General features: G+C 42.4%; 1 protein-coding gene across 1 annotated transcript in view; it reads left to right on the top strand.

Annotated features, from left to right (window-relative positions):
* CACNA1E (calcium voltage-gated channel subunit alpha1 E) overlaps positions 1 to 21,251 on the top strand; it is a 332,597-nt gene that overhangs the window by 173,391 nt on the left and 137,955 nt on the right. The gene's annotated exons all lie outside the window — the stretch shown is intronic.

Consider the following 21,251-nt stretch of genomic DNA (forward strand, 5'->3'; position numbering starts at 1 on the left):
TATAAGATATAGTTCATTTGTCTGGGGAAGGGACAAATCTATATAGTCTGAAGTTATCAGGAATGGTTTCATAAAGGATTGGGATTTTGCTTTGGATGAAAAATATGTAATAGATTAAAATAGAATACATGGGAGTGAATATTCCAGAAAGGGGAGCACCACCCCATAAGCCAACATGAAAAAATGGAATTTGTTATAGAGAGTGAGAAGACTATGATATGACCTAATTTAACCTGTGTGGAAATTTCACTTTGGGAATTGAAAGGAGAAAATAGAAGGGCAAAAACAGGGTCAAAGAGGGTCTTCTATTTTCTGAGCAAAACCAAACATAATTTCTTGTCTGAATGGCAAACGTTCTTGAAATGGAAATTTATATAAAGTGATGCTTCTGTTTAAGCATGGTGGATTGAACCAAGTTGGCTATCTCTTGTACATCCACAAACAGGAAATAAATTTTGAGAAGGACACAGTGACAGAGAGAATAGGAGAGGGTATGAAAACAAATGAGAGCTGCCAACAAAATGTTTGAAGACGGAGAGTAAATGACAACTAATCTAGTGGCATGAAAGCTGAGGCTCCATTAACTACAATGAGGAATGCCAATAAAAAAAAATGAGAGCCAAGAAAGGGTCAGAAATTGAAGCATCATGTAAAGCTGGGTTATGAGGGATGCTAAAACAAGATTTTTCATAAATCCTTGTAAGGAACATTTAGATATGTCCTCCCCTCCACCAAACAATGTTCACAGGTGCCTGCCCCAACCAACCCCACGCCACCCTAGTTAGACGATTTCCTCTCTGTCAAGGATGAATCAGAAAAGCTTGGATTTGTGGACACACAGGAGATGACCAACTTGGTTCAATCCACCATGTTCAAACAGAGTTTAATATTAGAATGGGGTTGATCTCTTGTAGTGAAAACAGGAGTATTATATGAAAGTCCACAAACTGGATGTCATGTTTCCATCCCAGTTCTACTTCTTGGCTCTCAGAACTGTAGCAGTCTGGGGAAGGAGGGGGAGAGGGTTTCACAGCAGCCCTCTGTGGAAAACCATCCATCTGAAGAGAAAAGACCTCTGTATCCTGATATTTGAAGGTGAGCAGAAAAATGGTCTGACCCATCACTTTTGGTGAGGTTCACTTACTAGTTTCCTTTGGCCACCCCAACAATTATCACAAACCAGGCAGTTTAAAAGTGTGAGAAATTGTCTCATAGTTCTGGAGGCTAGAGGGCCAAAATCTGGCAGGGTGATGCTACCTCCTAGGGATCTAGGGGAGAATTTCTTTCCTCCTTCTTCCAGCCTCTGTTGGCCCCAGGCATTCCTAGGCTTGTGACTATATCACTCCAGTCTCTGCCTCTGTGGCTGCATTGCCTCCTATTCTGTCTAAAATCTCCTTCTGTCTGTCTCTTATGAGGACACTTGTTGTTGGATTTAGTGTCATCTGGATGATCCAGGATGACCTCTTCATCTCAAGATCCTTAATTACATTACCTTTTTCCAAATAAGGGAGCATTCACAGATTCCAGGAATTAGGATGTGGATACATCTTTGGGAGAGGCAAGTACCAGTCACCACTACACTCCCCCCACCGCAAACCATTCTATAAGCCCCAGCCATTCATAGGAGCTTCCAACAAGCCTTTTGTACCTTGATCTTAAATAGGAACAGTTAGGGGTCATCAGCATTCAAAGAAAAGGTCCAACACAAAGGCAAATCAAAATAATAAATAGGTAGAAGGAGTTTGAGGGAATATGAATAATGAAGGGAGCAGAAGGTAATTTTTTTAAAGCATAATTGATATCAGCAGAGATAGAAGAGATTATCCACAAGATAGTAGATTGCTATGAAAAAGAACACTTAGTAGTTAAGAGTATTTGGAAATTAATGTAAAATAATTAATGTAAAATTTATATTAATGTACAATGAATTAATGTAAAAAGTATAAAAAAATAATAAATAGTAAATGGTAGGACTATAAAGTTGAAATCACACAGAAAGTAGAACAAAAATAAGAAAATCAAAGATTTGTTTCAACATTGAACTAATAAAAATTCCATGAAGAAAACAAGGAAATGGATAGAAAAAAATTAAGAAAGAAAAATACCAAAAATGTTCTTAGAACTAGTAAACTCACATTGCCAACTTTAAAAGATCTGTTGGTACATGTGCAAAGATATTCTTTATAACATTAGGTTTTTATAGTGCAGACTTAGCAAAAATCTGGGTACCCATAACTAACAGAGCAGTTAGCTATCTCTTGGATGTAGGCCATGACATATTATGTGGCAGTTAGGAGCAACAAAGACCATGTACACATTGAAAGCAGAGTTTAGTGAAAACGAGATGGAAACAGTATAGTATCATCCACATAAATAAAAAAATGTACACAGTTTGTAAAAATTCATTAAAATGTATACACTGAATATAGAGTAACAGTTATTTATATGGCAAGGAAATGGGAGGTGGGTATGGAGATAACTGAGAACAGATGAATTAATAAGAAAAATGCCCACTGACAACTCAACACAATGAAAGAGAAAAGACCACACCAAGATAAATCATGACATTTCAGAGCATCTGAGTAAGATAATATTCTGAAAGCTTCTGGTGATTATTAAGGGCATGAATTTTATCTATACAGAATCTGGAGTTAGAATGGCTTTGGACTTCTCAATGATATTGAAAGTTAGGAACCAATAGAAAACCTCCTAAAACTTTCTGAAGGAAAAAAATTTCCAAGATGGAATTCCATACCTAGTGAAACTAGCAACTATTTGTGAGGGTGAAATTGCAATATTTTGAGACACTCTTTCTGAAGAAACTCCTGGAGAATGTGAGTCACTAAAAATAAGGAATTCATTGAGGAGGGAGAAGGACATGCAACTTATGGAAAAAAGAGATTAATTAGAGAGGAAGACAGTTTTCCAGGATGATGAGGAAGGGACATCTAGGATGCTAACTGTCCGAAAGTCTAGGGAACACCAAGTTCAGACTTGAGTAGAATGACAGACGGCTGTAGAAATGATATCTTTAAGAAAAAATGGAATTAATAATTCCCAATGTGTATTAGTATAGTTAGAAGAGTTTAATGTTTTTTTCCAAAACTATATATATGTGAATATATAGATATTTGTATGTATTAGCACACATATACATCAGTCTAAGCAATGAATTCCACAGAATACAGAAGTGTTATCACCAAAGGAATACAAGCTAAGTAGGTACTCCATACAGCTCAACTGTCAGTCAGATGTGCATTGTTCACCCTGGATTTTGAGACAGCCCCTATGGTGCCTTGAGAGCATAGGAGAGAATAAGTAGGGGGAGGAGAAGGGAATGTCAGAAACTAAAATCTTAAGTTCCACAGTGGGAAAGTGCTTAAGCAATACCTAAAACTGAAAGATTAAGAAATAGCAGTTGTATAAGTATAATATTTAGAAAATTGGAAATCAGTACTAGAAGAAGCAGGTAAAAGAATTACAAGTGGTTGCCTATGGGGAGTCAGATTCAGGGGTGAGAAAAGGTGAGGCTGTGGGCTGCTGTTTTTTCACTATAAGCTTTAAAAAATATTTGACCTTAAAGCCCAACATGCATAACTTTGAGAAAAATAGAAATTAAATTTTAAAATGATTGCGCACACACAAGAAGTCTAGGACAGAAGGCGTGTGTAAGACATTGACCTGAGAAAGAGACCGATCTCTCTTCCCCAGGAAGAGGATTGGCCTGGGGAGAGACCAGATGCAGGAAGATAAAGAGAAAACTCTGATGTATTAGTCACCTCTGTAGTACTAAGAGCCTTGGGTGACTTGTGAAATGGTTATGAAGGAAAAACAGGAGACAGTATGAAGGAGCCCTTGATAGTGTGTGTCTGGAGTGGAGAGTCACAGATGTAACGGGATTTCTCAAGTAGGTGCTCATTCAGTGAGCATTCATGGACATCCTTTATGCTCAATAGGTAATTGTCTCCACATATGCTGTAGCACAGCACAATGAAAGAGAAAAGACCACACCAAGATAAATCATGACATTTCAGAGCATCTGAGTAAGATAATATTCTGAAAGCTTCTGGTGATTATTAAGGGCATGAATTTTATCTATACAGAATCAATACAGAATCTATACAGAGCTCAGCTGCTCTATTTCAATGGCTGCCCAGGATGAGTCTGACCACAGACTTCTTTCTTCTTGTCTTTCTACTGAGGGGATAATCTCCCATTTGTATAATCTTATCTGCTACATTTTGTCCTTACTTTTTTCCTAAGTGTGTCCCTGTTTCAGTTGGAAAAATTCAAGTCAGATTCTCACTTCTGAATAACAAGTCAGTGATGTTCCAGGTAAAGTTCCAGTATGGGTTGAGAATGTGTCTTGACAGAGCTGGAAAGGGACAGGACGCTGGCGCTGAAAGACAATCCTGTGTCTGACTGTGTCCGCTCTGATGTGCTAGCTCTAGTTTGGAATTGCCTCTTTGAAGTCTACATATTTATCCTGGTGGGAAAGCATGGTAGGTTGGGAGAAGTGCGAGCTTTGGCATCTGACAGTCATGTTGTTCAGTTACTAAGTCGCGTCCAACTCTGCAACCCCATGGACTGCGGCACGCCAGACTTCCCTGTCCTTCACCATCTCCCAGACTTTGCTCAGACTCATGTCCATGGAGTCGATGATGCTATCCAACCATCTCATCCTCTGTCATCTCGTTTTCCTCCTGCCCTCAATCTTTCCCAGCATCAAGGTCTTTTCCAGTGAGTTAGCTCTTTGCATCAGGTGGCCAAAGTATTGGAGCTTCAGCCTCAGTCCTTGCAATGAATACTCAGAGTTGATTTCCTTTAGGGTTGACTGGTTTGATCTCCCTTGCTGTCCAAGGGATTCTCAAGAGTCATCTCCACCACTGCAGTTTGAAAGCACTGGTTCTTTGGTGCTCAGCCTTCTTTATGGTCCAACTCTCACATCCATACATGGCTACTGGAAAAATCATAGCTTTGACTCTGTGGACCTTTGTTGGCAAAGTGATGTCTCTGCTTTTAAATATGTGGTCTAGGTTTGTCATGGTTTTTTCTTCCATGGGTGAAATCCTAACCCTGCTGCTTATTAGTGTTGTGCATTTGGACAAGTTACTCTGGGCCTGCTTCCTCCCCTATGAAATGGGATAGCAATATCCCTCTCCCAGGCCGAGGCCTAGGTGTGGCATGGAGTAGCCGTCAGCTCTTACCCCTCTGATGATATTGATTCTCATTTTCTCTCACTCATAGGTGTAGGTGGCTATCATCCAAGTAGCAGCCTATGATACTGGGCTCGAGCCCACTGTGAGACTGTGAGCTCCTCTCTGACCGGAAGGCAACCTCCTCAGGTTGGGAGATGAAACAGAAGTAGCATGGCACGTGCCTCCTTAGCACTTCTGGAAAAGGTTAGGAAGTGACAGCAGCAGCTGGGAACAGCTGGTGTGAAGAAATGCTGACATTTAAAAGAGTGTTAACAATACGGGCCTTATGGGCTGGAGCTGGAATAGTTCTGTCCTGGTTTCTTTTTCTCCTTCTGATGCTCAACACCTATGTGGTTTCACTGGTGTGTCTGCAGATAGTTCGGCAGCAGCTAGTTCTATGTACAGGATGGTGGGGGTGTGGGTTCTCTGTCTTGCTTTGTCTGGTTCTCACCTGCCCCTGAATGGGGATATAGGTGTTCTGCTTGGAGTAAGGGGTTGGTTGGGAGTTGCATGTATAAACCAGGGAGAAGCTCTGAAGGTTTTATCTCTGGGGCATATGTTCCCCATGACCTGCAGGCAATTTAATGTTAGGCCCCAGGGCTTCCTAAAGCAGAAATAGAGCTATGGAAGGAGGAGCCCCTGTTGGGCAAATGATAAGAGTCTGGTAAGGGAGGGCAGGTAGCCCACACGCGTGCTCATGGCCCACCAGGTGTGAAAGCGACTGTGGCACCCATCCTAGAGGTACGGGCCTAGGTGGGTAGAGGGCTCAGAGGCATGTTTGAGAGTCTCAGTGTATTTAAACAGGAACTGTGGATAGAAGCTTTGTCACGTTTTTACTTGTCTCAGAGGAAATGGGATTTGATGAAAACCATTAGCTTAGGCTTGAAGAGAAGCAGAGCTTCCTGTCTCCATGGAAACGAACCAGAGCTGCAGAAGCATGTCCTGAGGTGCAGTCAGGGGTGACAGGGCAGAAGGCTCATGCAAACAGAAAGTGACCCTTATCCCATCACCTCTACCCTCTGCTCCCAGGCTTTCTGGAGAGAGGGAGAGAGTCTTGGGGGAGGCATCGTGCTGTCTCCAAACCAGGGCAGGGATAGCCAAGCCAGGAGCTGCTGACACAGACATATACAGAGAGCGTGTGTGTAAAGTATGGCATAGTTTTCAGAGCACCTTTGCTTCCGGGCTCTTATTTGTTCCTTGTAACAGCTATGTGCAGTATATAGATACTCTATTTACAGATGGAAAGAAGAGGGTTTAGAGGTTCTGAGCCCCAACTAGTTACTGGCAGAGGTATGGTCAGAGGTTGTAATTTCCCACCTGTAGTTAGAGACTTGTTCTGATACACCTATACCATGTGGCCCATATCCAGGAATATGGGCTCCCAACATGGCATAACTAGAGAAAGCCAGCCAATGGTTAACCTAGAATATCATCCTGACCATACAGATGTTGGTGCCAGTTCTAAGCTGTCCATACATTGATGCACATACTTATTCACACACACTAGTCTTCACACACACAATGTGACCTGGTACATAGAAAGTCCCTTGTATGTACAAAGTCCCTTGGACTGCAAGGAGATCCAACCAATCAATCCTAAAGGAAATCGGTCCTAAATATTCATTGGAAAAACTGATGCTAAAGATGAAACTCCAATACTTTGGCCACCTGATGCAAAGAAATGACTCACTGAAAAAGACTCCGATGCTGGGAAAGATTGAAGGCAGGAGGAGAAGAGGGTGACAGAGGATGAGATGGTTGGATGACATCACTGGTGCGATGGACATGAATTTGAGTAGGCTCCAGTAGTTGGTGATGGTCAGGGAAGCCTGGCGTGCTGCAGTCCATGGGGTCACAAAGAGTTGGACACGGCTGAGAGACTGAACTGACTGACATACAAGACAGAAGATGCTAAGACCCACTGTCCAGGTTCTTTTACCCTCAGGTCTGGTGGGAAGTGGTGGATTCTCTGTATAAGAGGAGGGATTCTTCTGGTTGCGTCTCTTGAGTGAGTGGAGTGGCTCTTGTTACTGGCGAGATAACTGTCACTAGATAACTGGTGAAGTTTGTCTTGCTACCAACTCATTCGCTGGATAGCTTTGACAAATTCAGGGCAATTAAACAAAAGCTGATTGTATGGCTACTATGCTTAAGACACTGTCCTAGACACTGAGGGTTAAAGTGAAGTGAAGTCGCTCAGTCATGTCCGAGTCTTTGCAACCCCATGGACTATAGCCTACCAGGCTCCTCGGTTCATGGAATATTCCAGGCAAGAATACTGGAGTGCATTGCCATTTCCTTCTCCAGAAGGAAATCTCAGACACTGAGATTACAAAGATGAATAAAATAAAAAGATTGTAGATTAGTTAAGGAAATCATTCAAAATTACATGTAATGGTGTCTAAATTCATTAGATCCAGAATTCTGGCCCTATCAAAAGTTTGATTCATATGTCATATATTTTGGGCACCTACTATCTTGCGAGGCATTGTTGAGTGTACAAACGTGAATAGGACCTAGGTCCTATCCACAAGAAAGAGTCTAAAGAATGTATCTTCAGTATTAAACCTTGGATCTCCTGAGTCACCTGCCATTGCTTCCCTCTGTATGTTAGGAGTTGGCACCTAAATATTTCTCAGGCCTGACTTGAGATAGGAATAGCTGGTGGTCTTAGGAAGGAAGTTATTCTTGTCCAGCTCAGTGGTCCAGAGGAGCACACAACTGCTCATCTGTGGAGTTGGTGGGTATTAGTTTGGCCTGTGTGTCATGTCCAGAGGCAAGCTGACATCAAAGGAGACTGGCTAAGATGCACCTGTGCATGAACCACAAGGTAATTCTCCTTCCAGGATTCTGACCCTGGAATCACTGGGAGAAACTCAGCAAGCAGTTCCTGGGTGCTTGCTCCACGTCTCTTGCTGCTCAGGGCTGGGAATGAGATCAGAGAGGGACAGAGAGCTGCTGTCCTCAAGGAGCTTGTAGTCTATGTAGAGAGAGAGCATAGGGTGAATATTTATATTCGATGGGGGCCAGGATCAGGCAGGGCCCCTTGAAGAAGGTGAGACTGACACATTCTTTGAAGATTGAGTAACGGCCAGCCAGAAGAAGGGAGAAGAGCTTTCCATCAGGTTGGCTGCCAGGAACGTGTTAGAGGCTGTTCTGAGACTCTATAGTGAAACACGGCGAGGGGGATGTAGAGGAGGTGAAACTAGAGCCAAGAGGCTCATTGTGAAGGGATCCTCCTATGGGCTAAGCTAAACCTGAGTTCCGACCTGACCCCTGGAGCTCATGATGCGGGGTTGGTTCTCAAGCTTTAGGCAAGGAGGACAACCAGGTTGCATTTGAAGGTGAGTGCCCTGGAGGAGTGAGATTGGAGACAGAGAGGCATCTCTGGAGTGACAATTGAAAGAAGCAGTGAAACAGTGAGGCAACAGAGAGTGCAGTGGGGTAGTGATGGAGACGTGGAGCAGATCCAGGAGATGGTGGTGGGATGGGGTCTGCATGACTTGGTGACTGTATGAGTGTGTCTGAGTGTACTGGGGGTGGAAATCAGAGGGAAGTCTCTTGGACTGCTTCTAGTATCTTTCTTCTTCTTCTTTTTTTGGTTGTACTTGGGTCTTCGCGGCTGCGTGGGCTTTTGTCTTATTGTGGTGAGCTGGGGCTACTCTGGTTGCAGTGTGCGGGCTCCTCATCGCAATGGCCTCTGTGATGGCCTCTCTTGTTGCAGGGCACAGGCTCTAAGACAATCCAGCGCAATAGTTGTGCCACGTGGGCCCTGTAGCTGCAGCTCCCAGGCTCTAGCGCACAGGCTTAATAGTTACGGTGCCTGGGTTTAATGTTCCTTGGCATGTGGGATGTTCCCAGATCAGGAACTGAACCTGTGTTTCCTGCATTGGTAGGCCGATTCTTTACCACTGAGCCACCAGGAAAGGCCCTAGATTTCTTTCTTTTCATTTTTTAAATTTTTTGTTGAAGTATAGTTGATTTACAGTATCATGTAGTTTCAGGTGTACAGCATAGTGATTCAGTTATGTTATGTGGACACACACATACGCATAGACTTTTCCGGATTTTTTTCCCTTACAGATTATTGTATGATATTGACTCTTCCCCCCAAACCTCTTCCTCCTATGTTCTCCCTAGCCACCTAGTGGCTCAATTCAGAACGAAAGAGACTTGTAAACAGAAAATAAACTTCAGGTTAAAATGGGAAAATAGGGGTTATGGAAGGGATAAATTAGGAGGCTGGAATTAGCATATACACACTGTGTGTGTTAGTCGCTCAGTCGTGTCCGACTCTTTGCAACCACATGGAGTGCAGCCCGCCAGGCTCCTCTTTCCATAAAATTCTCCAGGCAAGAATACTGGAGTGGGTTGCCATTTCCTTCTCCAAACATATACACACTACTATGTGTAAAATAGATAACCAACAGGGACCTGGGGCTTCCCTCATAGCACAGTTGGTAAAGAATCTGCCTGTAATGCAGATCCTGGTTCGATTCCTGGGTCGGGAAGATCCCCTGGAGAAGGTATAGGCTACCCACTCCAATATTCTTGGGCTTCCGTTGTGGCTTAGCTGGTAAAGAGTCCGCCTGTAAGGTGAGAGACCTGGGTTCAGTCTCTGGGTTGGGAAGATCCCCTGGAGAAGGGAAAGGCTACCCATTCCAGTATTCTGGCCTGGAGAATTCCATGGACTGTATAGTCCATGGGGTCGCAAAGAGTCGCACATGACTGAGCTACTTTCACTTTCAACAGGGACCTACTGGATAGTGCAGGGAACTATGTGTCCTCTGCTGAGCTGCACACTAGTGCTTTATACACAGTGTAAAGTATACTGCGTATACTTTGGGTACAGTATAAAGTATTAGAGGTTGTGGAAAGAATCTGCATTTTCCCAAGACGCTGTTTTATGTATCAATTGTCAGAGTCATATCTTTCAGTGTGATAAAAATTATTTGAGGCAAAAGGGGCTATAAGTGTGGTTTATCCCTGCTGTTCATATTATAACTGGGAAAACCAGACCAGAGAGTGAAGCAGCTTCCTCAAGTCATACGCAGCTATTTAGGGAGAGATGTTGACTAGAACCTAGTCCTCTGGCTCCCTGTCCAGAGCACTTATCTCCTCTGCACAAGGGGGATTGCTTAGTAGTAACGTGCAGACTCTGCACGGTGTACATGGGTTTGAATCTCGCATCCATCACTTGTCATCTGCGTGACCTTAGGCAAGTAGCTGCACATTTTTATACCCTCAGTTACCCAATTGCAAACGAGGACTTTAGAATCCACCATACTGGATTGTTGGGGAAACTAAACCTGATCATTCATGCTAAGTGTTTAGAACCTGGGAGCTAGTAACTATTTAATCAGCGTTAGCTCTGTGTGGCAGAATTCTTCCCTCCAGATCTTGGTTTATACCTCAGTAGCTGGGACTGGGAAAGAGTCATTTTTACTTATCTGGTTGCCCTATTGAGCATGAACTTGGATGCTTTCAGATGTCACTGGTAGGCCTGACCATCCACCGCAGCCTGTTCCCTAGAGGAAACAGTAATGACAGACCACTGTGTTACACCCCTGTGCCTCCGTACATGGCCGTCGCCTTGAACTCTATACTTCTTGCAGTTTCTTAGCCATGCTCTCTCCTCCTGGGGTCAGGAATGAGCCCTGCCCTGTTAGCTTTTCTTGTTAAATTCCTGCTCCTTGCTCAGGGCCTATTTCAGCTCTGACTTCCTTCATGAGATCCTTCTAGATCCGTACCCCTACTCCCATTCTGCAGTTTGGACTAAAATCTTTCTTCCGTATTTTCCTGTCACACTATGCTTCTGTCCGTTAGAACCTGCTACTCATTATGTGCTGTGCTGTGCTTAGTTGCTCAGTCATGTCCAACTCTTTGCAACCCCACGGACTGTAGCCCGCCAGGCTCCTCTGTCCATGGGGATTCTCCAGGCAAGAATACTGGAGTGGGTTGCCATGCCCTCCTCCAGGGGATCTTCCCAACCCAGGGAATTGAACCCAGGTCTCTCGCGTTGCAGGTGGATTCTTTACCGAGTGAACCACCAGGGAAGCATTACTCATCATAAGGTTATGCAATTTTGTTATGTCATTTAATAATAATAATGCTAAAGAAAAGAGTTAACTTTCATTGAAAGTTTGTTATCTTCTTGGTATTCTGCTGAATATTTTGACTGATTTTATAACAGCCTCATGAATAAGTCACTGTTGCTAGTCCCATGTTATAATAAATGAGGAAAGGGAGGCTGAGAGAGTTTGAGAGTCTTGTCTAAGACTGCACAGTTGACAAGGGCCCGAGCCCTCCTGTGTCCTGCTCAAGGTGCGCTGTCCTCCTTGTATTGGAGTGCTGAATGTCTTGTCACCTGTCAGATTTTGTTCCTAGGGCTGGAGATGACTTTCCACATAGCTGGACCTCTCAACGTCTCAGTGCCCTGCTCTTCTGCTCCGTACATAATTGCCGAATTGAAGGGAAACCCAGTAACACCAGGCCCCTCTTAGGGGATTCCTTACCCCATTGTGACCTTCTGGAGAATAATATTGCAGAGGACTAAGGAAGAGACTGGTAGGATCTTAAAACCCTGGAGCATAATCGCTTGCACGGGAGATCCCTGCAGAAGCTCCAAAGAGCTGTTTACTTTGCAGAGGTGTTACAGACATGAAATTGTCACATGTTGAACATTTTTTCTTTTTGATTGATTTTTTTTCTTTTAGCTATTTTCTCATGTCCTTTGCCCATTTTCCTCTAGCCATATTTATTTTTTCAAATGAACGTAAAAGGTCTATTTGTATAGAGAGGAAAATAATCCATTTATATCATATGTGGCAAATATTTAGGGAACAGTCACTTAAGGATAAAGCTGTCATCCTAATGGGAATTGTGGGCAGCTAACTGTTGGAAACGCAAAAGACTAAAGCAGTTGTTCTTTTTCTCTCTCTCTTTCTTTCTTTCTTTTTTTTTTTTTTTTACTGTAGAGCACTTCATTTGGAAAGCATTTCATGTGTATTCATTTGTTTAGTTCTCATAGCAATCCTCGGGAGTGGGTTGTTAAATTACAAATAAGGAGCTTGGAGCTCAAAGGTGAACAGGCAACATGCTCTGTGTCATAAACCTAAGGGAGTGGTGTTCTGACCCTTAGTCCACTGTTCCTGGTTTCAAACGGCACTGTTTCCCATATGGAGTTGGGTGCTTCCAGTGAAATCTTTGCTGCTCAGCTCAGCTTCTATTCAGAGCAGAGACATGCGATTTATGTATACACTCTAACACAACAAAATGCTCTTCTGAATTTAGTTATTAGGGCAGCAAATATTTACGGAGCCCTTACCCTGTACCACTGTCCTAGATGGAATTGAAAAATCCTGCCCCTCATGGAGCTTGTGTTCCCATGTTGCACATGTAATCTTTATTTTCTAGAATATTACCCCCCATTCCAAGTTGTACTGTTAGGAAGAAGTGTGTGTTTGTGTGTGTGTGTGTGTATTAGTTGCTCAGTTGTGTCTGACTCTTTGCAACCCCAAGAACTTTAGCACGCCAGGCTTCTCCATCCATGGGATTCTCTAGGCGAGATTTCTCGAGTGGATTACCACTGCTTTCTTCAGAAGATCTTCCCGACTTGGGGATTGAACCCTGGTCTCTTGCATTGCAGACAGATTCTTTACCATTTGAGCTACAAGGAAGAAGTATGATCAGTACTAATACCCTGAAATTGCCTTTGTCGATCAATTTGTGGATTGAGATTGTGACTGTGAGATGTAATGCTTTGGAAAGAAGACTCCAGGACTCTTTTATTGTTTAAAATTCAGTTCCATCTCAAAAATCAAGCTCTAATGTGCTCTGTTATTTATCTAAACAAGCAGAGAATATACTAGAATCGATAGTTCTAGGGACCTGGGCCAAGATGGGAGGGTCATTGTCTGAAGATGTGTGGTGAGGATAGAGTGGTGAAGTCATATCTTGTGGAAGCGAGTAATCATATCTAAAAAGGTCAGCTCCAAGAGGCAGGGTCAAAGTGGTAAGGGAAAAGAAATAGAGAAATCGGTGAGGAGGACAGTCAAGATAAATCATCAAAGCAAGGCACTGTTTTACATGGACTCATCCTTATAGAGAAATTTGAACAGTTAGACTGGGAATTCATTACATACCTTTTTGGTGATGAAAACTACAGCTAAATGTGAAAATGATTCCACTCTCTGTTGAAAGATTTTTCATGCATGAAATCCTTGGTTGGCCACATTCTTAGCTGATGAAACAAAACTTAACCTCCTCTCAGTCAGTCAGTCAGTTCAGTCACTCAGTTGTGTCCGACTCTTTGCGACCCCATGAATCGCAGCACAGCAGGCCTCCCTGTCCATCACCAACTCCCGGAGTTCACTCAGACTCACGTCCATCGAGTCAGTGATGCCATCTAGCCGTCTCATCTTCGGTCGTCCCCTTATCCTCCTGCCCCCAATCCCTCCCAGCATCAGAGTCTTTTCCAATGAGTCAACTCTTCACATGAGGTGGCCAAAGTATTGGAATTTCAGCTTTAGCATCAGTCCTTCCAATGAACACCCAGGATGGATCTCCTTTAGGATGGACTGGTTGGATCTCCTTGCAGTGCAAGGGACTCTCAAGAGTCTTCTCCAACACCACAGTTCAAAAGCATCAATTCTTTGGCACTCAGCTTTCTTCACAGGCCAACTCTCACATCCATACATGACCACTGGAAAAACTATAGCCTTGACTAGATGGACCTTTGTTGGCAAAGTAATGTCTCTGCTTTTGAATATGCTGTCTAGGTTGGTCATAACTTTCCTTCCAAGGAATAAGCGTCTTTTAATTTCATGGCTGCAGTTACCATCTGCAGTGATTTTGGAGCCCCCGAAAATAGTCTGACACTGTTTCCACTGTTTCCCCATCTATTTCCCATGAAGTGATGGGACCGGATGCCATGATCTTCGTTTTCTGAATATTGAGCTTTAAGCCAACTTTTTCACTCTCCTCTTTCACTTTTATCAAGAGGCTTTTCAGTTCCTCTTCACTTTCTGCCATAAGGGTGGTGTCACCTGCATATCTGAGGTTATTGATATTTCTCCCATCAATCTTGATTCCAGCTTGTGTTTCTTCCAGCCCAGCATTTCTCATGATGTACTCTGCATATAAGTTAAATAAGCAGGGTTACAATATACAGCCTTGATGTACTCCTTTTCCTATTTGGAACCAGTCTGTTGTTCCATGTCCAGTTCTAACTGTTGCTTCCTGACCTACATATAGGTTTCTCAAGAGGCAGCTCCGGTGGTCTGTTATTTCCATCTCTTTCAGAATTTTCCACAGCTTGTTGTGATACACACAGTCAAAGCTTTGGCATAGTCAATAAAGCAGAAATAGATGTTTTTCTGGAACTCCCTTGCTTTTTCCATGATCCAGCGGATGTTAGCAATTTAATCTCTGATTCCTCTGCCTTTCCTAAAACCAGCTTGAACATCTGGAAGTTCACAGTTCACGTATTGCTGAAGCCTGGCTTGGAGAATTTTGAGCATTACTTTACTAGCGTGTGAGATGAGTGCAATTGTGCAGTAGTTTGAGCATTCTTTGGCATTGTCTTTCTTTGGGATTGGAATGAAAACGGACCTTTTCCAGTCCTGTGGCCACTGCTGAGTTTTCCAAATTTGCTGGCATATTGAGTGTAGCACTTTCACAGCATCATCTTCCAGGATTTGAAACAGCTCAACTGGAATTCCATCACCTCCACTAGCTTTGTTCATAGTGATGCTTTCTAAGGCCCACTTGACTTCACATTCCAGGATGTCTGACTCTAGGTGAGTGATCACACCATCGTGATTATCTTGGTCATGAAGATCTTTTTTGTACAGTTCTTCCATGTATTCTTGCCACCTCTTCTTAATATCTTCTGCTTCTGTTATGTCCATACCATTTCTGTCCTTTATCGAGCCCATCTTTGCATGAAATGTTCCCTTGGTATCTCTGATTTTCTTGAAGAGATCTCTAGTCTTTCCCATTCTGTTGTTTTCTTCTATTTCTTTGCATTGATCTCTGAGGAAGGATTTCTTGTCTCTCCTTGCAATTCTTTGGAACTCTGCATTCAGATGCTTATATCTTTCCTTTTCTCCTTGGGTTTTTGCTTCTCTTCTTTTCACAGCTATTTGTAAGGCTTCCCAAGACAGCCATTTTGCTTTTTGCATTTCTTTTCCATGGGGATGGTCTTGATCCCTGTCTCCTGTACAATGTCACGAACCTCTGTCCATAGTTCATCAGGCACTCTGTCTATCAGATCTAGTCCCTTAAATCTATTTCTCACTTCCACTGTATAATCATAAGGGATTTGATTTAGGTCATACCTGAATGGTCTAGTGGTTTTCCCTACTTTCTTCAATTTAAGTCTGAATTTAGCAATAAGGAGGTCATGATCTGAGTCACAGTCCGCCCCCAGTCTTGTTTTTGCTGACTGTATAGAGCTTCTCCATCTTTGGCTGCAAAGAATATAATCAGTCTGATTTTGGTGTTGACCATCTGGTGATGTCCATGTGTAGAGTCTTCTCTTGTGTTGTTGGAAGAGGGTGTTTGCTATGACCAGTGCGTTCTCTTGGCAACACTCTGTTAGCCTTTGCCCTGCTTCATTCTGTATTCCAAGGCCAAATTTGCCTGTTACTCCAGGTGTTTCTTGACTTCCTACTTTTGCATTCCAGTCCCCTAGAATGAAAAGAACATCTTTTTTGGATGTTAGTTCTAAAAGGTCTTGTAGGTCTTCATAGAACTGTTCAACTTCAGCTTCTTCAGCGTTACTGGTTGGGGCATAGACTTGGATTACTATGATATTGAATGGTTTGCGTTGGAAGCAAACAGAGATCATTCTGTTGTTTTTGAGATTGCATCCAAGTACTGCATTTCAGATTCTTTTGTTGACCATGATTGCTACTCCATTTCTTCTAAGGGATTCCTGCCCACAGTGGTAGATATAATGGTCATCTGAGTTAAATTCACCCATTCCAGTCCATTTTAGTTCACTGATTCCTAGAATGTCAACATTCATTCTTACCATCTCCTGTTTGACCACTTCCAATTTGCCTTGATTCATGGACCTGACATTCCAGGTTCCTATGCAATATTGCTCTTTACAGCATCGGACCTTGCTTCTATCACCAGTCACATCCACAGCTGGGTATTGTTTTTGCTTTGACTCCATCCCTTCATTCTTTCTGGAGTTATTTCTCCACTGATCTCCAGCAGCATATTGGGCACCTACTGACCTGGGGAGTTCCTCTTTCAGTATCCTATCATTTTGCCTTTTCATACTGTTTGTGGGGTTCTCAAGGCAAGAATACTGAAGTGGTTTTCCATTCCCTTCTCCAGTGGACCATTCTGTCAAATCACTCCACCATGACCCGCCTGTCTTGGGTGGCCCCAGATGGCATGGCTTAGTTTCATTGAGTTAGACAAGGCTGTGGTCCATGTGTTCAGACTGACTAGTTTTCTATGAGTATGGTTTCAGTGTGTCTGCCCTCTGATGCCCTCTGCCATAATCTAAATAACTTACTGTAGATTCACCCTGTAATACTCTGATGTTGGTGTTCAATCACTAAGTCATGTCTGACTCTTTGTGACCCCATAGACTACAGTACACCAGGCTCCTCTGTCCTTCACTGTCTCCCAGAATTTGTTCAAATTCATGTCGATTGCATTGGTGATGCTATCTAACCATCTCATCCTCTGCTACCCCCTTCTTTTGCCTTCAATCTTTCCCAGCATCAGAGTCTTTTGCAGTGAATCGGCTCTTTGCATCAGGTGGCCAGGGTATTGGAGTTTCACCTTCAGCATCAGTCCTTCCGTGAATATTCAGCGTTGATTTCCTTTAGGATTGACTACTTTGATCTCCTTGAAGTCCAAGAGACTCTCAAGAGTCTTCTCCAGCAGCACAGTTTTAAAGCATCAGTTCTTCAGTGTTCCGCCTTCTTTATGGTCCAACTCTCACATCTGTACATGACTACTGGAAAAGCCATAGCTTTGACTAGAGGGACCATGCTCGGCAAAGTGATGTCTCAGCTTTTTAATACACTGTCTAGGTTCGTCATAGCATTCCTTCCAAGGAGCAAGCATCCACATCTGTTCATATACATATACACACACATATTTGTATATACAACACACACACATTTCCATAGTACATTATGCTTATATTCATGCTTAAAATCTGTGTACATGTTATAGTCCAGTCTCTGTCCCTCCATGAAGGGAGAGACTTAACCCAGTAGGTGACTGTACCACTCTCTGAATTTGCCTTATATAGTGTACACTGTGTGCACTCTTGCACACTATTTTCAAACCTCCTTAAAGATTTGTTTCCATCCTAAAACCACATTTTAGTTATGTTTTTCAGAGGAAAAGCTAATTTGTGTTTAGTAAAAATATAATACGAAATAATATTTAAGAAGTTGGCTTTATTACCAGGCCAACCTAGATTTAATTTACCAATCTGCTGCTGCTGCTGCTGCTAAGTCACTTCAGTCATGTCCGACTCTGTGCTACCCCATAGACGGCAGCCCACCAGGCTCCCCCTTCCCTGGGATTCTCCAGGCAAGAACACTGGAGTGGGTTGCCATTTCCTTCTCCAATGCATGACAGTGGAAAGTGAAAGTGAAGTCACTCAGTCATGTCCGACTCTTCGCGACCCCATGGACTGCAGCCCACCAGGCTCCTCCATCCATGGGATTTTCCAGGCAAGAGTACTGGAGTGGGGTGCCATTGCCTTCTCTGACCAATCTGCTACTAAGCCCCCAAAGAGATGTTTTCACTTGGGAGATCCCTTACATGTCTCAAATTTAGGATGTTCTAAACTAAATTCATTTCATTGCCTCCTTGCCCTACCCCAACACTAAACACACGCGTTACTCTTCCATACTCTTCCTCTGTTATCTTTTATCACTTTTGTTTCAAGGTAGTAACACTAGCTAACCATGGTCTGTCCTTTTCACCTATGCTCTGCATCTGCTTACTCATCAAAACCTACTGATTCCACCTTTGAAGGTTTTAGTGAGCTGTATCCTGGACTGTAGCAATTGCTTCTTTAAATGTTCTCCTTACTTTAATCCAGCCAGCTCTCCATGATCAAAACAGCCTTTCTGAGCTAGACATCTAATTATATGATTTATGTGTGATTATTTATAATGGGTTTCTATTTCCTAAATAATAGAATATATGTTTATTCAATTTTTCAACAAATAGGTATTGTGCTTCCCCTGTGCTAAAAAGTGTTTTAGAAACTGGGAATGTAGCATAGAACTAAACAAACAGAAAGTCTTGCACTTGTGAAGTTTGAATTCCAACACGGGGAGATTCTGAGTTTTTTTTCTCATTTAGGTAAATGAGAATACAAACATTGTTCATGTAAACGAGTTCTTCAGATTGCGAAGATGTCTATTTCCCCTCATTTCATCATTAACATGAATGTTAATAAATGCAAATAAGATTTTTACTGAATAGAAATTTATATGAGAACTTAAGTATATAAGAATATCCAGGACATTTCTTAAAACAGTGAGGAACAGGGAGTTTTCTCCAAGTAGTAAAATGTATTCTAAAGCTGAAGTAATTGAAACAGTGTGGCCTGATGTAGGAATAGGAGGATCAAAAGAGATTCAAATATGTATACATGAATTTACATTTCAAATTAGTGAAATGATTCAGTGAATGGTGTTGATAACTGGCCAGTCACTTGAAAAGAAAAGGCTTAATTGGCTCCCCATCTCTCATAATTTATAGCAAAATAAATTGCAGGTGGAGCAAGTATCTATGTTTTGAAAATTAAGCTATAAATATTCAAAAAGATTTGGACAGCTAAAAATCTTTAAGGGGGAAAGCCTTTCTGAGTGTGATACAAATCAGTAAGCCATTAAGGAAACAGTAGATAAGTTGAATTTGTAAAAATTAAAATGTACTATCGCAATTCATTAATAAGATCAAGAAACAAAACTTGAGTTAGTTTTGAATTTTAGATTGAGGATTAGGGAAGGGGGTTTAAAAAAATGATTGGTTAGTAATAATTCTGTAGAAAGCTCTGGTTGTAGATAGAAAGTGAGAATCTCAGGCACTGATGGCTGAAATGTAAAGGGAAAACAGAGGTGAAGGATTTAGGTGGTAACATAGTCAGGACAAGGTGAATGATTGGCTGTAATGGGTGAGGGAAGATTGTCTAGCCCATCCCAGGCGTGCCGTCGGTTCAGTCGTGTCCGACTCTTTGCAACCCTATGGGCTGTAGCCCACTGGCCCCTCTGTCTTGGAATTCTCCAGGCAAGAATACTGGAGTGGGTTGCCATTTCCTTCTCCAGGGGACCTTCCCAACTCGGGGATTGAACCCAAGACTTCTGCAGCTCGTGCGTTGCAGGCAGATTCTTTGCCACTGAGACCCCAGGGAAGCCCATACATCCCAAGATTCACTTGCAAATATCTTTGATAGCTTTGGTTTTCCACTTACTAACTTGAATAATATAGGAAGAAAAACAGCTCTGTTCTGGCAGGAAGATGCATTCAATTCCAGACAGTGTGTCTGAGGTTCAGGAGGGCCAAACAAGTAGATAGGATCGGCCAATATCTGTGTTTTAAGAACAGAGAGAGAACGGATACAACTCACTATCAGAATATAATAGAGAAAACGGCACAAATAGATAAGGTTATCCATGGATGGCATGTAGAGAAGAAAAAACAGAATCAAGGATAGAGATTTCTAGTAACACTGTTAATGTATTAGAATATCAAGATCGGTTGAAAGGGTATCACAAAAGCATCACATTGTAGAGGACAAAGAAATATAGGATTTCTAAAAGGAATGAGAAAATCACAAATGCTGAATGTGTCATAGTGACTCGATACAGAGATGACGAAAAAATAACTCTTGAAGTTGTCACTGTGGAGCACCTGGCTAGCTTTTTTCAAAAGGTTTTTTTTGTTTGTTTGATTTTTTTTTTAATTTTGAAACAATTATAGAGTCACAGAAAGTTGGGGAAAAAAGTAGAAGACTTGTATCCCCTATACCTGGTTTGATAACATCTTGCATGACTGTAGTATAATACCACAGCTAGGAAACTGACTTTGGTGCAGTCCAAAAAGTTTATTCAGGTTTAACTGTTTTTTCAATGTGCATTCTTATGTGTGTGTCCATGTGTCTGTTTCCATGCAGTTTTATCAAGTGTAGATTTGTGTAACCACCACCGTAATCAAGACACAGAACTATTTCATTACCATGAGACTTCCTCATGCTACCCCTTTATAATCACATCCACTGTCCTCCACCCACTACCCCCTCAGTTCAGTTCAGTTGCGCAGTCGTGTCCGACTCTGCAACCCCATGAATCACAGCACGCCAGGCCTCCCTGTCCATCACCATCTCCCGGAGTTCACTCAGATTCACGTCCATCAAGTCAGTGATGCCATCCAGCCATCTCATCCTCTGTCGTCCCCTTCTCCTCCTGCCCTCAATCCCTCCCAGCATCAGAGTCTTTTCCAGTGAGTCAACTCTTTGCATAAGGTGGCCAAAGTACTGGAGTTTCAGCTTTAGCATCATTCCTTCCAAAGAAATCCCAGGGCTGATCTCCTTCAGAATGGACTGGTTGGATCTCCTTGCAGTGCAAGGGACTCTCAAGAATCTTCTCCAACACCACAGTTCAAAAGCATCAAATCTTTGGTGCTCAGCCTTCACAGTCCAACTCTCACATCCATACGTGACTACTTGAAAAACCATAGCCTTGACTAGACAGACCTTAGTCAGCAAAGTAATGTCTCTGCTTTTGAATATGCTATCTAGGTTGATCATAGCTTTCCTTCCAAGGAGTAAGCGTCTTTTAATTTCATGGCTGCAGTCACCATCTGCAGTGATTTTGGAGCCCAAAAAGATAAAATCTGACACTGTTTCCACTGTTTCCCCATCTATTACCCCCTCATCCCCTGGTAATCAGTTGTTTGTTCTCCATCTCTCTAATTTTGTCATTTTAAGAATGTTATAGAAATGAAATCATATAGTACATAGCTTTTTAAAATTGACCTTTTTTTTTCACTCAGCAT

This window comes from Budorcas taxicolor, chromosome 16 (genome assembly GCF_023091745.1).
Source record: "Budorcas taxicolor isolate Tak-1 chromosome 16, Takin1.1, whole genome shotgun sequence".
Taxonomy (NCBI): domain Eukaryota; kingdom Metazoa; phylum Chordata; class Mammalia; order Artiodactyla; family Bovidae; genus Budorcas; species Budorcas taxicolor.